This window comes from Apis florea, unplaced genomic scaffold (assembly GCF_048593485.1).
Source record: "Apis florea isolate Af1SG1 unplaced genomic scaffold, ASM4859348v1 contig_3078_pilon, whole genome shotgun sequence".
NCBI lineage: Eukaryota > Metazoa > Arthropoda > Insecta > Hymenoptera > Apidae > Apis > Apis florea.
Window position 1 is genome coordinate 2,352,063 of NW_028256702.1, and position 17,002 is coordinate 2,369,064.

General features: G+C 19.6%; 1 long non-coding RNA gene across 1 annotated transcript in view; it reads left to right on the top strand.

Annotated features, from left to right (window-relative positions):
- The first annotated feature begins 398 nt into the window (after positions 1-398).
- Positions 399-17,002, top strand: part of LOC147657578 (uncharacterized) — a 72,684-nt gene continuing 56,080 nt past the window's right edge. Inside the window, exon 1 of the long non-coding RNA XR_015292171.1 lies at positions 399-889. This is a non-coding gene — a long non-coding RNA (uncharacterized LOC147657578). The remainder of the gene's footprint in view (positions 890-17,002) is intronic.

The following is a 17,002-nucleotide window of genomic DNA, read 5'->3' on the forward strand; positions in this document are numbered from 1 at the left end:
TTGTTATATATAAGTTGTTATTCAAAGTACTATCATTTGTATTTCAATAAAATGCTTATTTTAAAATAATTGTATAAGTTGCTACTAAAATTCTATATTCCGTATTACTTGAAAAAAGCAAAAATATTTATATATTTTCATTTATCTGTTTGAAAAATCTATCTTCTCAATTCCGCTAATAAGTTAATTTAGTAGAACCAGATTTGAATGGAAGGTTATAGCTTTTGACAGAGAAAAAGGAATCTCTGCTGCTGCGAATATTCCCACATCGCAGGAAGGTGCATTCGATAGGCAAATGTACTCGTCGAGCGCAGGAACCTGCGCTTAGGTTCACTTCCTCCCCACCCCCTCTGCAGACTTACCGCCAACCACCCCCTTTTGCCCTCCTCGAAATCCTCTATTCCTGGCGTGCATCCACGCTACGTTGGCTGCCGCCGTCAGCACCACCGTCATCATCGTTGTCGTCGTGTCGTCGTCGGTGTGATCGCAACGATTCGAAAAAAAGGATTATTACCAGACAATCGCAAGAAAAAATTCTGTTGTTAATGTGCGCTCGAGTAACAAGTTTTTCCTTCTTAAGGAACCGCGTGACCGATGTTACAATATTTTGCGCAAGTTCCAGAGAGAGATATTTTTTTAAATTGACAACGTTATTGTTCGATAGTTCAGTGTTTCTTGTTCCCCTTATTATTATTATTATTATTTTTATAGTGAGCCTATTGTTTTCTCGTGACAATCGTTCCTGAATTTGACTTGATCGTGGGATCGTGGGTGTTTCGATTCTTCAAATTAAATCTGTTAAATCTCGGATTTCTCTAAAGACGATTTCCTTGGACTATTGTCACGTGGCGAATGTGAAGAAGAAACATCATCGCATGGCCAACCCAAGGTAAGCAGGTTCAAGATCGTTTTAACACGTTCAATCAGTTTATTTGAGTATTGTTTGCTGCAATAACAAGTTTAAAAACAAGTGTGCAAGTATCGACGATATTTGTACATATATTTGTAACTGTACACATTTCTGATCGATTATATCAATAAATTGATTATCTATTTAAGAATCATATATATGTTTACTAATTCTTTCAAATTTTTAAAAGCTACGATTCTTTATACGAATATCTTTTATGAATATTTTTTAAAAGTTTGAAATTTGGATTTATAAATCACATTAAACTCATGAATCAAAACAATTTAAAATCAAGTATTATCTATAAAATTTATTTCGTAATTAATAATTCATCGAAATTCATGGGAATATTTATTTGAATTGAAAATTATAATATGATGGAAAGATCATTTATTTTGATAAGAATAAAAATAATCATAAACGAAAAATCAATTCTTCGATAGTTCTGACTTAATAACTTTTACCATTTAAACATTAAAAAATATCAAATTTATATAAATTTCAATAAACCTAAATACATCAAATTTTTGTTTTTGTTAAAATATAAGCAGTACAATTTCTCAAAATATTGAAAATAATTTCATTATTAAAATTTTACTAAAGATGTGATATGAACACTACAAAATTATTATTAATTTATATTAAGGAATTAATATTGTTTTTATCAAACATAAAAAAACAATTTATTTATTTATTGCATATTCTAAAGCTAATTGAAAGAGATTAATTCTTTATAAACTCTGCATACAAAAAATATAATAGTTGTTTTAGAGATTTTGTTAAAAATATCAAACATATTGATTATTTTTTTCCATTCAATATTCCAATCGCTTTTTTAGAGATGTCTAGTTTGTCGAGGCAATGATTAAAAGAACACATGAATCAAACAGATGTAATTCGTTACCGACAGATTTATCGAAACAACATAAATTCACCGTATCTACACATCAGCAATCTCTTATTTTCATCATATTTCTTTTCTTTTTTGTTTCTTTAAGAATTGTTTTTTTTTCTATTTTATAATTTCATTTCTTCACATAAAAAGCAATTATTATTATCAAATTAAATATTTTTCTCAAAAAAATTAAATTTCTAATCTTTTTCTCGAAATAAAAATAAAAATGATAATCTATACAAGTAATGTTAATTTAATATTTTTAACTTCAACTTTATTAATATTACTACTTATATCAATATATAATTTAATATCAGATATTAATACTATTTATTATTAGCAGTAAATTATTTAAGATACAAGAATTCTAACTTTTTAAAAATTTCTAACTTTTTAATTACTAACCTATTTTACAAATTTTTAAAAAAGATAATGTCTTTTTGAACATTTAATTTTTCAAGTGATTATTCTATTACAATTTTATTGTAATTATTGTATTACTGTAAAATTATGAGGTTTATTTATTGAATTATAAACAATTTAAGTTCGCAGTAAATGAAACAAAATGAAATATAATAACGAAGAGAAAGATCTCAGTAAATATGAAACTTATCACGATGACGACAATTTAATAAAGATAAGCAGAAAATCTTTTAGAAAGCTGGTAATCAATTATATAATATAAAAGATAATATTATTAATTATTTATTTGTTTCTAATATATCTATATATCGAAGAAAATACTAGAATCCAATACAAAGAATACATATATTATGAATTGATATTATTATAGGAAAAGATAAATAAAAATAAAATTAAGAATTATTATAGAAAAATATTTAACTTTCTCGAATGATGAAAACAATTTCAAAATTTTTTAGATGAAATCGCCTAATAATGAAAAAAAATTATTAAAAAAATTATTAAAATTATTAAAAAAATATGCATGAATAATTATTAACAAAATTTTATTATTATTTTAAAATTTGTTCAAACTGTTGTATTGATAAACGATATATACGATAAGTGTTTCAAATTTTATATATGTCCAAGATTTCATGTTTAAAGATTAATTTATATTATATTCTATCAGAATTTGTATTATTATTTTGTTATTAATTTTAAATTTTAAATTTTGTTATTAATTTATTAAAATTAAAAATTATATTAAATAGTATTAAAAATAAAAATTGTAAAAAATGCATTTTTTATGTTTAAAATAATAAATGACAGAAACAGTTTTTGATAAATTGAAATAAATTTTATAATCTGTTTTTATATATCTTTAAAAAATGTTTCATTTGTAAAAACATAAAAATAATTTTTCTTTTTTAAATAAAAATTAAAAAAAATGAAAAATAAAGTTGTATAAAATTGCATATTTTTTTTACTTGAAATTTTACGCATATTCTCACAATATTTCTTAAAATATCCGATATATCTAATATCTTTTTCTATCTTTATATCATTTAAAAGCTGTTACATAAAGCACAAGTCATGTGATGATCATTGAATTTCTGATCATTGGAACTCTCATGTGTTGCTGTAAAGGAAATACATACTTTCTTTCCCTTTCACCCATGATATCTCGAGCTTCCATCTTTTCAAGTTTTTAAAATTACGAGGGCAAAAAGTACTTCTCTCATGCCTGATAATTGATGTTTCTTCTACTCCAAGTTTCTTTTTGTTTTTCTAATCCAAGTCCCCGAAGCAAAATTAGAACTAGCATAGAAACGGAACTAGAAACAAAGCCATTTTCCAATATAATTATAGATTTTCATTAACAAATAAAAAAACTTGCTATTCCAAAAAATTAATTAGTGTTGAATTAGCCTAAATTTTGGCAAAAAATTCTTCGTACAAAAGTCAAGAATATTGCTTTAGAACATCAGATGTTTAATTTGATTAATTTTAGATCAAACAAATTAAATCTAAATGTATTAAATTGTGAATTTAATAAAACAAAATTTAATTGAAATCTACACGTATAATCTGAACTTATCTAAACTTATTTCAATATATAATATCAAAAATATTTTATGTATATCTTGAAAACTAAGAATAAATGGCGATTATAAATAGGATAAAACTAAACCCATAACTTTATATTGTGTTAACAAAAAAATGAAGGATAAAAATAACATTTATTCTGTATAAGAATAGTGGACTTGTGTAAATAAGTGAGATAAAAAAATAAGATATAACATTAAAGAGATATTTAGCTACAAAGAAAAATAAGATTTTCCCGAGGTATTTTCAAAATGGTAGCACATTCATTTAAAATGTTTAAGTTAAGGTTTAAAAATTGAAAAATATTTATTTTATTAAAATGAAAATTATTAATTTATATAATTAATAAATTAATAAATATAATAATAAAATCTATAATTAAAAATATAAAAAACCAAAAAATAGGTAAGTAAATTAAAATTTTATATGAAGAATTATCATAAATATATAAATTATTTTCTTTTCTGCATTCTGGCAATTGTCATGTCTCAATATATTACTGTTCAATCTATTGATTTTAAGAAAAAATAAATATATAAAAGAAATTTTTCCTACATAGCTACTTTCCTTTACTTCACACTGAAGTGTTTGATTTTATTCTTTACATAGATGAGGTATTTACACTTCAGCCTGAAATAATCGATAGAATATATTTTATCTATTATATATAATAATTGATTAATACCCAAATTAAAAAAATCGTTATTACGTCACTAATATATCGAAACTTCAATATTTCAAAAAACTTTTGTACTTATAAATTCTTCGCACTATGAGAAAACCTTTTCATGAAGCCATGATCAATCATAAAATGCTTCGATCACTGTCTAAATTCTTTTCATACGATATCCTTTCATTCGTATTTTTTGTTTAGAAAAACATTAATGTTTCGCTTTAACTGCTCGTTCTATATTATACTTTCCCTTAAAAGAGAAAAATTGTTCAGAATATTGACCTTGACAACATATTTCAAAGACATCAAAATTAACTAGATAATTCCTATTTTAGATATTTATCATAAATTCTAAAAATAAATCTTCATAAAATATTAAAAGGATAATAAAATTATATGAATAAAGAAACATGATTAGATTACTTTGTATATTTAAATATGATTTTATAAGTTATTATAATAATATATTTTGTGTATTGAATTATCATAAAATTCATTGAAAATATAAAATTGTTTTTTTTATTTTATCAATTTATTTAATATATAAGTTAAAGACACAATCAATATAAAATTGTAATACTTAACAGGATAGACAAAGCAAGAATAATAGAAGAAACAAAATTTCTTATTCTAATAGTTAATAAGATAAAATGTTTCCTTAACTATTCAATATTTAAATTTTTTTAATTATCTTGATAACCTTAATTTTTTTTAACATTTTCTATATTTTATTAAAAATAAATAAAAATTAAAGAATTATATAAGATAGTAATTCGCAACATGTCACTTATATTATAAAGTGTCATTAAAAATTAAACTTTAAAGTTAAAATTATCATATTAAAATTATAATTATCATTTAAAAGTTAAAATAATACACAAAATAATACAAAAATAAAATATTTCAATTATTCCTTTAAAATTAAACCCTCTTCAAGATACTTGTAAGTACTTCCTAAAGGCCATCAAACCACTCAAGGCCAATTGCTTTTAACATAAGCCTCAAAGTGTATATATTCGAAAGTGGAAATACGTTCTTTACATACGATACTGTGCTCGTTAGTTTCCAATTCGACGTAACTTGTTCCTACTTGCAGCTTGCTCACTTTCATCCAGATGCATCTTGGTGAACAGGCTATTAATATATAAAATGTATTTCCGTCTGCGATGTTTACAAGTTCGAATTGTACGTATGTACAGAAAGTGTGGTGAATCAACTTGGTATCTCTAACTGGATCGTGCACTCTATCAAAATCAATTTATGAAATAATATAATAATTAATTAATAATAATCGATTTGCGATGCTGTTGCGTCGAATATTGAAAAGAGAGAAATATAAATTTGATTAAATAAATTTAAAACAATTTATAAAAAATATAATTTAAAAAAATAAAAATTTAAAAATAAATATTAAATATTACTTATTATGTAATATAAAATAGTATGTAAAAAAAATATTGTTTTTCAGAGAATGTATTCACTTTCTTCACGATATTGATAAATAAAAACAATTAAATTTTTTATTAAGTAATTGGAAATTATCAAAGTTATAACCAAAGTCACAAAGATTATATTAATTAATTCGAGTTTTATTGATAATGATATCTATAAATGGAACGCACACGTACACAATAAAATCTATTACATCTTCTTGCATGTATGCATTGCAATAATTAATCGATTAATAACATTAGTGTACAAATGAAATGTTGTAAATTATTGGTTTAATTTAAATTATTAGCTCTATTGCACAAATAAATTCAAAAATTTTACAGCCAATTTGTTAATTAATTAAAATTAATTTGCATAATAAGCAAATTTATTGATTCGAAAATTCGAAACATTCACTATTTTTATTAATATGTAATATTAATTGTAGTATGATATGTTATTCTTTCAATTCATCGAACTAGCGTTTTTCAGATATAATATAAAAATATCCTAAAAAAATTCACTAGAATATTTTTAAGTATTTACATATTTTTTATGTAATTATATTAAAAACAAAATTATACAAATTTTATACAACAATTTTATAATATAATAATGGAAATATATATTTTGTTGTGAGATAATAAAAGGTTTCATTGAAGAGTTAACTTATTTCAATTGAGCAAATCTTATAAGATATTCAGTAGCTTGGAACGTAATTAAATTATTATAATATAGATATTGTATTAATAATTACTAAAAAAATTTCAATACTAAAAATTTTATTTTAAAATTTAATTTTAAATTAAAATAATTATACATTTCAACACATACAGATTGAAACAAAAAATAAACTTTAAATTTAAAACTTTAATAAGTTTAAAAATTAAAATAAAATATATATATTAAAAATATTAATATATATCAAATTATAACAATTGTTTAAACAACTTTCGAATCAACTCGTGCAAATATTATATCTTTTTATATGTATTTATACATATATTGAGTATTTCAGAACATAAATAAAACAAAAATAAAATTATGAATTATTTTCTATGCATATCTATTTTAAAATATAAAAACAACATTATTCTTATCAAATTTGAAAGAAAGAAATTTGAATATCTATCTTTAATTTAACGCAAAATAAATACGTGGTATTTCATCATATAATGATATTAAAATGATATATAAATTAGTAAATAATAACTGAAATATTTTTTTGAATTAATTTCATTTAAAAATTACATCAAATTCAAAATATAAAATTCGAATTCAGATCATAATAAAGTAGATATCACTATTTTTCAGATAAAATTTTAAAAATATACTTTTTATATTTTATATTTTATAAACAAATTTTTGCATAATTTTTAAAAAAAATCCAATTCCAATAAAATCCATATTTTTATTTATATGAATTTTTATATACATAATATTATCATTCTCTACCATATATTTATAATTTGCATAATAACTTGTAAAAAGATTTTTTTTCTTATTGTAACAATTTTATTATTATACATTACATATGTAATAATCAGAAATAAAATTAATTAAATTTCAATGAATTATATTATTTCCAACTGATATCTCTTGCAATTGAAAATATAAAAAGAAAATATTAAGAAAATATTATTTAAAATTTATCTATTTTAAAATTAAAAAATTCTAAAGAATTCATAATATATTCATAAATTTCAATCTAATATTTCTTAATTATTTTATTATTTTTTTAATATTTTTAAATATAACTTAATTATATTTTATATAATTTCATAAAATTTTATTTTATAATATAAATTTATTTTTCTACTTTATTTAATAAAAATTCTAAATATTTAAATCCTTTTATATTTTTCTTTAATATTACAAATTATACATGCATTCTTTACAATTTACAATCATCATTAATAAATTATTATTAATCATCATAATTAATAAATTATTTTTTTATATGCGTATCCATACAATATATTCCATAATATAATCAAATATTAAATATATGTATATAAACTTACTAACGTCAAGAAAACATCAATAATTCAATAATAATTTTACAAAAATGAATTAAAATAAATAAAAATTTTGATTTCTCTTTCGAATAAATTAAACGATAAAAATTACTGTAAATATCATTATTATTGAAAAACACGACTAACAATATGATAATGAAATAAAAATATTAACTTTTATTTATGTATATTCAGACCAGGAAAAATCATCAATTTCTATTGTAAGTATAGTACTATACTTACATATGTACATAGTAAATATCCCGTTTCAATCAACTTTCCCCAACTATAATAGACAGCTTCTCTGACTCTCTCTTATTATTATACTTTAAAGGGGTTAAAGGAAAATTTGTATCTTATCTATTTGTATTTTAATCTATATGCCAATTAATATTATTGGCATATAACTATAGCAAATATTAGTTTATATAGATACTCTTTTAAATATCTTGTTTTAACAATTTTTTCAAAAATAAAAATTTCTTGTGATTTCATTTTATAAATATTAAATAATTTATTTATTATTGAATTTATTAAAGAATTCTTTTACAATATATTATTTTATTTTTATTAGCAATAAATTATATCACATTTTAATATATAATATGTCACATTTGCAAAGATTAAAATTTATTTATTTATTAATTTTTAAATCTTTTATTTTTACATACGAAGATAATGTCTATTTAGAATTGCAAAATAAAGCATTTCTCTTATCAAAAACTAATTACAAAATTGTAATTAATTTTTCTTCCATTTAAATGATTATTTTCTATATAAAACTTATCTTTGCATGGAGAGTTGAGAAATCATAAATACAAATCCTAAATTGTACGAATTTAGTATTAATTTATCAACTAATAAATAAATGATATAATTAAATAAATTAAAAATGAAAAGACTAATTTTATGACCTAAAAAATCAAGAGACAATTTAAATAAGATGATATTAGAAATATCATTAAATTAATAATTATTAACTAAATTTATTAACTAAATTAACCCTTAATGCTTATAATATAATAAATAGATTTAAATTTAATAAATATATTTAATAAATACATTCAATTATTTATTTATTGTTATTGTGATGTATTATATAATAAATACATTCAATTATTTATTTTTTGTTATCGAGATTTTTATTCAAAATTTAAATATATTTTATAATGTAAAATAATTTATGAAAGATATGTTACATACATTTTCATCATTAGTCGTAATTTATTATATAAAAATTTAACATCATATTGATCCAAATTTAATGAAAAAAAATTGAAGATTAATTATATTTTAAAAGAATAAAAAATTATATCAATAAATGCACTCATATATTAAAACACTTGAAATTTTTTAATGTAATACGATTATCCATAAAATACATAAAATTTACGAAGCATCACTCATTTTATCTTAAAATGTTTCTTTTTAATCCTAATTGTTTTAAAGATAAAGTTATAGTTTTAAAGATAAAGTTTTCATTTACATGAAAAATATAATCATGCAAAATTCAAATGCCATTCACTATACTGCAGACTCATCCGATTTCAATTTCTTATTATAATAATAATCCTTTCATCGCCTGAAATTTCATAAAGCAAAGTTACTTTTTAAGTAATCCTTAATGTAATTTAATAGTTCTTTTAATAACTCTTAACGTTGCTCTTAATTAAGTAATCAAGAACCAATTGATGATTTTTTCAGAATCAATTGTCTAAATAAATAGAATTTTTCTTTCTAGACAAATTGTCTAAAAGGTATATAATCTATTATTAACATTGATAATAATGAAATTAATAATATTCATTTTATCAACATTGATTATTAACATTGATATTAGTGAAATTAATAATATTCATTTTATCAACGATTTCTAAGTTTAATAAATAATTTCAATCAACTATTATTTTATTAAATTTCTTAAATTCTTAATCCTATATCAATATAGAATAATAATTATTGCTTATAGAATATATAATTAATGCTTCAATTTTATAATTAAACTTATTGTCAGATATACTTGTCATAAACTACAGATTGTCAATAATTATGATTGTCAATAATGATGCAAACGATATAACTCAAGAAATATAAAATTGTTTTTCGTTTCCGGGAAAAATATATTTGAAAGTTATATTCAAGTACACCTGCACCTGATTTATTCCCAACTGAGACGACTAAATAATCAGTACAAAGTTACATAAGGGAATCAGTAAAATATATAAAGTAAAATTGTTTTATTTAAAGCCTTGAGAAAATTAAATTCAAATTTGAATATATATTTATTTAATTAATTCGTCGATTGTTCAATATCTTCATTGATCAACATCCAAAAATTTATTATTCATTTGATATTCATTTATAGATCCAATCGTACTTAAACTAATCAAATTCAGATATATTTGATAAATTTGATTTTTTTAAAAATGAAATTTCTAATATAATTTTATTATTCTAATGTAATTTTATTCTTCATTTTTATTTAATTCTAAACTATTGAAATATTCCTGACTCTAATTTATATATATAATAATAATATCGTAAATTATCTATTCTATATTTATGTATTATTTTAAATTTATTCCTTCATCAATGACATTATATTTAAAATTAAACAATATTTATAATTCAATGAGATAAATATTAGATAAGTTAGTCACATTTAGTCACATATCGTATCATATATCTCGCGATGGTGAAAATAATTTTATTAACAATTTTGATGAAACTAAATTAAATATACTAACAAGTTTTCTATGAGTATAACTTGTAAAGTAAAAAAATTTGTTTTAATAAAATTATAATCTATATATAATATTTTAATAAATATAATCTATAATAAAAAAATTATAATAATTATATTTTATGAAATTATTTCTAAGAATCATTCATCTTTGAAAATATTATTAAATGAAATATAGATACGTATTTACATAAATATTTTATATTTCACATAAAACTTTTAAAAGAATTTTTTTTAAATTATTCTAAAATATATTATCTTATAAATATCAAATAGAAGTTAAAATAATGCATTTTTAAAATAAATATTGATATAAATATTAATTAATATTTACATTTAAATAAAATAAATATGAATAGCACATAAAAAATTCAATACATATAAATACAATAGATATATCATAAGCAGGATACAATAAGGATATAATGTATATTCAATATACATAATACAAGATCGTAATATAATATGCAAAATAATACATGCATATTTATTGCACAATAAATTTATTTTTCAAAACATATATATTGTATTAATTTTAATAATTTATTATTATCAAATTAATTTTTTTCTAAGTAAAAATAAATCCTTATAATTAGCCAATTTGTTATATTTTCAAAAACAATTACTTTTGATTTAAATTTATTTAAGTTATTTATGTAAAAAATAAGATTCATTAATTTCAATCAATACAATAAAACAAACAATATTATACTTTATGAATTAAAACATATATGTTAATATATTCAAATGTTAATATAAAGATTCAGACAACATATATAGTACATAGTTATAAAAAAAATATTGGTTATCAAGACTTATTATTAACACATCCGAGCACTTTATATTATATAAAGTTGCTGATGATAAATTTGTAGAATTTTACGAAAAAAAGTATATTTAACAAAAAATATCATAATTTTGTAATCTTGGTATTTTTTCTAATAATTTGAAAAATAAATATACATTAGTTTATTGTGCAATAATTTGTTCATTTTAAATCGTAATTATTAAAATTTTTTATTATTTGATTTCCAAATTTGAAATTATATACTTTTTTCATATATATATTTTTTTTATCACAATTTCATATTTTAAAAAAGAAATTGATAATCCTTGATTATTTCTAATCATATGGTAAATTCTAATTATTTTTAATAATATACTAGATGCTAGTTTAATATTATTATGAAAATTATTAGCATAAATATAATATCACTATTTAAAAAAGGTTCTATTATCGTCATAATTGTGCATGCACGTGTATAACTCAACAAAAGCGATGCAATTGCACAACGTGTCCCGTCAAATATAGAGGAGAAAGAAACACGCATATTTGTTGAGTTATAAATAATTAAAGTTTATATCAAACAAAGCGAAAGACAAATATAGTAAGCTCTATATTCATTATTATGTTTTTTATCTAACAAACATAAATTACTCGCGATTTAAATAAATAAATATCAATCGATTTTTGTATACCAATTTTGTTTTGATCTCTAGAATCAATTTCCCAAAAATAACTTCCAGAAAATATTAAATATATTAAATATACGTATAAAATTCAAAATTAAAACAAAAGTAAAAAATTTTAATTAAAAAAAATATTAAGAAAAATATATACATATTTATATACGAAATATGAATTTTTAAACTTTTTTATTGCTCAAAGGAAAAAGTTTAACAAGTTGTATTGGACGAGCAGTTATTACACATATTTCTTCTGTTCGCAAACCACTCGTTTTAAATTTAAACTTTTCTAGCTTCGACTCTTCTTAAACTTTCCTAAAAACTTCAAAATAGAAGAAACTTCGATTAAATTGCAATGTTACTTTAGTAAACATTCTTTGTTGCATATTTTTTTGCAAATCGTTTTTTCGCAAAAAATTGTTCTGTGTTATTTGCTTTAAAATTACAATTTTAACTTTACTTATTCCATTATTTGTTCAAAACAAGAATAAATATCTATATAAATATAATTTAAATAATTTATTTAACAATATTAAAATTTATTTAGTGAAATTAATGAAAAAACATATATATTTTTTTTATTAATTAATAATATGTGAAAGAACAGTATATATTTTTATGAAATATACATAGTGTCTTACAATTAATAGTTCAAATAAGATCATAAAGATAATTTAAAAGAAGATTAGCTAGTTATAACTAATAGTTAAAATCAAGAATAATATTAAGAATATAATATTTTATTTTCAATAAAAATACAAAAATATGTTGAAAAATCAGCAGATTTATTTCTGTTCAGATGATTAATTCCCAATTGGATACAATTGAATAATCAATAAAAAATTCTAAAATTTCATATGAAAATAAAAATTTTAAAATAAAGTTTTTTATTTAAGATTTTATTTTCAATAAAGCTGAAATTGAAAATTTATCAAGTATTGAATAAATATGTATAAATAAATTATATACATGTCATTAAAAACAAAATTTTGTAGTAAAATAAAAGAATATTCTCATACATATAACCTTATGTATTTAATCATATCTAAATTAGGCAAGTTCACATGTATTTAATAAATATTTTAATTTGATTAATTCAATAATAATGATTTAATTATTTTTCCACTTCTTATTTTAAGTCATATAATTTCCTTGATGCTATTTATGTAAATTACGAAAATTATTATAGCATTACTTATCTTTATGTGTTTAATTACGATTACAAAATCAAAATTTTTTTATATACATATCTCATATACACGATATATACGATATGTATATATATTTATTTACCTATTATAGATATATATTGAAACTAAACTTAAAAAATTAATTATTTATTTATTAAAAGATAAATTTTTTAAAATAAAGATTAATGAAAACAAAATTTATTATTAAATATTATGATGAAATTTTTTAAAATTGAAATACAAAAAATCATTTTTCAAATTATTGAAGTTAATTATTGTCTAAATTTTTAGAAAAAATAACTTCATTCAAGAACTATAACAATATATAATAAAATATATATTATTCTATATACTTTTACTTATTTCCCATGTTTCTTTTCATTTTCATTTTACAATTAGCCATAATATCTCCTTGACCTCGTTTATACCACAAATTACGGGAAACGCCGCAGTATATAACATAATAATTAATACAAATCTGTGGAGAAACGTGGTATATCGTTTGAGCTCGAATCATACGTTTCACGCATATAGTTCGCAGCTTGAGTGCGGATGATGAAAACGGGCCTGACCAACGGCTCTCTGTTTGCAACATAGTAAAAGGTACAGAGAGCGTGGTTGCGTAATGCCGCCTTATTGCTTGCCGGAGGAGAAAGTCGGTCTTACAACGTGTCTGCGACTCTCTTATGTGGCGTGTACATACACATGCATACATTTATTGCTCGTGAACCGGTCAGATCGTACAAGATCAAAATCAGATAGAATCAGATATCAAAAAGCGATAGATTAGCAAAGTTTATGTAACATGTATTATTTCAAATTTCATTGTTCAAATAAAATTATTATTTGATTGAATATATAAAAGAAATATTGAAAAAAGAAATGGAAAAATATATTATAATAGATATGATATTTGAATATGAATTAATATTCATAATTAATTGAAAATTGAATTACTTGATAATTGAGATAAGAAGATATATAGAAATATATTTTTGAAATATATAAATAAAAGTAAGTATTTTTATCCCTTGCATTTTTTAATGTAGTTTGCAAACAGATTTTTCTTTCCAATAAATCAATTCAAATGTTTTATTTTGAATTGAGTGTATTGAAACATAAAAAAAAAAATATTTTATTTATTTTGAAATAATATTTACTTCAAATAAAATGTTTTGAAATTTAATATTATTATAATATAATATATTGAATCATGTTATTATATATATATAATATAAAAAAATTGAAAATATTTTTGGTCTAAAAAAAAAGAAATGAAAGATAAAACAAAATCCTCTTTGATGTTTATTGTATTCTAATTAAACAAAAAGTGCATAAATATTTTATTTACATCCGCGTTTTACTTTAATCGTGTATAAATAAAAAATAATAATTTGTTCATAGTTTAGACACTAAATGAAATAGTATTTCCAAATAATATTTTTTTATAGAAATATTACAATTTTTTGCTCATTTTAATTCATTTCAAATTTTGTCTAACTCTATATTTAATATTTATGTTTATAAAACATCTCAAACGAAAGACTTCTTTATAAACATATCCTCAAAAATCAAAGCAAGTAATAGTTTTTTATCTAAAAGTCTGATCGAGAAAATATAATCATAACTTAATATTCAATTAATTGATATTTTTTAATATATTTTATTTTTATTATTTATTTTTAGTTATTAGAGTCTCTTTTAAATAAAATATTAAAAGAATTATATATAATATATATAACAAATTTATAATATATAATATTATACACTATATTTACAAAATTATTATTTATTTTTTATATTTAAATATTTATACATATTTTTTAGAAATATATAGACACCCAATATATTAGAGCAAACATTTATATTAACACTAAATATAATAAATAAATGAGCAAATTAAAATAATTTTGATTTCGATTTTATATATAAAAATATATATCAGTAATAACAATAAATAATAATTATTACTGATTTTATTATGTTATTATTTTATACTAATTTAGATTCCAAATTACTTAAAATTATTTGTAATATTTATATATTTATAATTTTGTCATCATAAAATCAGAGAGCAAGAATTTTACATTTCATCATAAAATAAATGTTTAGATTTACTCTTTGATAATATGTCCAAGTTCATTCGGCACGTTATAAATTGATATTCGAAAGCTCCTAAACGATTTATAAAGGGACTTTTTTTTCACAAATTATTTATGTGCATTAAAGAACCAATTAATGGTGATTAATATTTTATTTTATTTATATATCATAAAAAATATGAATTATATCAACATAAATGATATAATAGTTTTAAATGATAGTATTCATAAAATTCTCCAAATTAAAATTAAAAAGTATATCTATAAAAAAAAAATTAAAGAATAAAACAAAAAATATAAATTCATACTGTATCATAATCAATATATCATATTTGATATCTTATATATAAAAATAAAAGATATTTTGTCTTAATGTAATTATTCAATGTCTTGTAGATAATTATAACAATCATGATACGACATGATTATCCTTTCCACAATACTAACTCATTAATTGACGTCTTTCTCTGGCGGTTGGAATTCTATAATTTGTAGTCTTGATTTAATCTTGTTACAACAAAATATATTAATATACTTAATGTCTTAAAAGATATTTAATAATTGATACCAATTATATAACAGTAGTTGTTATTAAATTATGAAATAATAAATTAATTATTAATTTTTTATTTTTCATTTAATAATTATTTTATAAACATGAAAAATAATATTTACTTAAGAAACATTAAGAATTTCTCGATGTAAAAATATATAATAATTCAAAAATTATTAAAAAGAAATATCGCGTTAAACTAAAGAAATATCTATAAATTATCTATAGATGTTAGTTTATTTCTTGCGTGTACAAATCATTTTTAGATTTTTAGATAATGAAAATTTTCACTTTTAAATTAAACAATATGATATGCATGCTTATCGCGTAAATTTTAATACTATTCATATGCAAATATGAAAGGAATGTTATTTCTTCGTTTTAATTGGATTTAAATTATTTGAATATTTCATCAAGTCAATCTCCATATTATAGATTTCTAAAGAAATTTATTAAAGTTTAGAAATCATTTAAATTGCATAGCAATACAGCAATATACAATTTGCAAGACAATTAATAAATTTACGCAAAAAACACAAACGCAAAATATATAACATGTAATAAATATATAATTAAAATAGTAATATAATAATATTGCTATTAAAATAAAAAATATAATTAATAATATAATTAAAATAGATAAAAAAATACAGAATAATTATAGAAACAACTATAATGTCATGCAAAAGTTTATACGATCTAAAAATATATATCATAATATTTAAAAGATATATTACATGAAGCAACACTATAAAAATAAATTTTTCTTATTTTATTTATCTATAACTACAATTTTCACAGAATCTATAAATAATTCTAATCAATGTAAACATGTAAAAGAAAGATATATATATGTTTTTTTTTTCTTTTTCAACATATTGTTTGCTATTTTATAGATTTTACTTTTATTAAATAGAATTTAATTTTTTTAATATTCTTATATTTAATATTTTTAAGAAGAAAAATTATTTAATAATTAGTGGGATATTATATAATTATATATCTGCTAT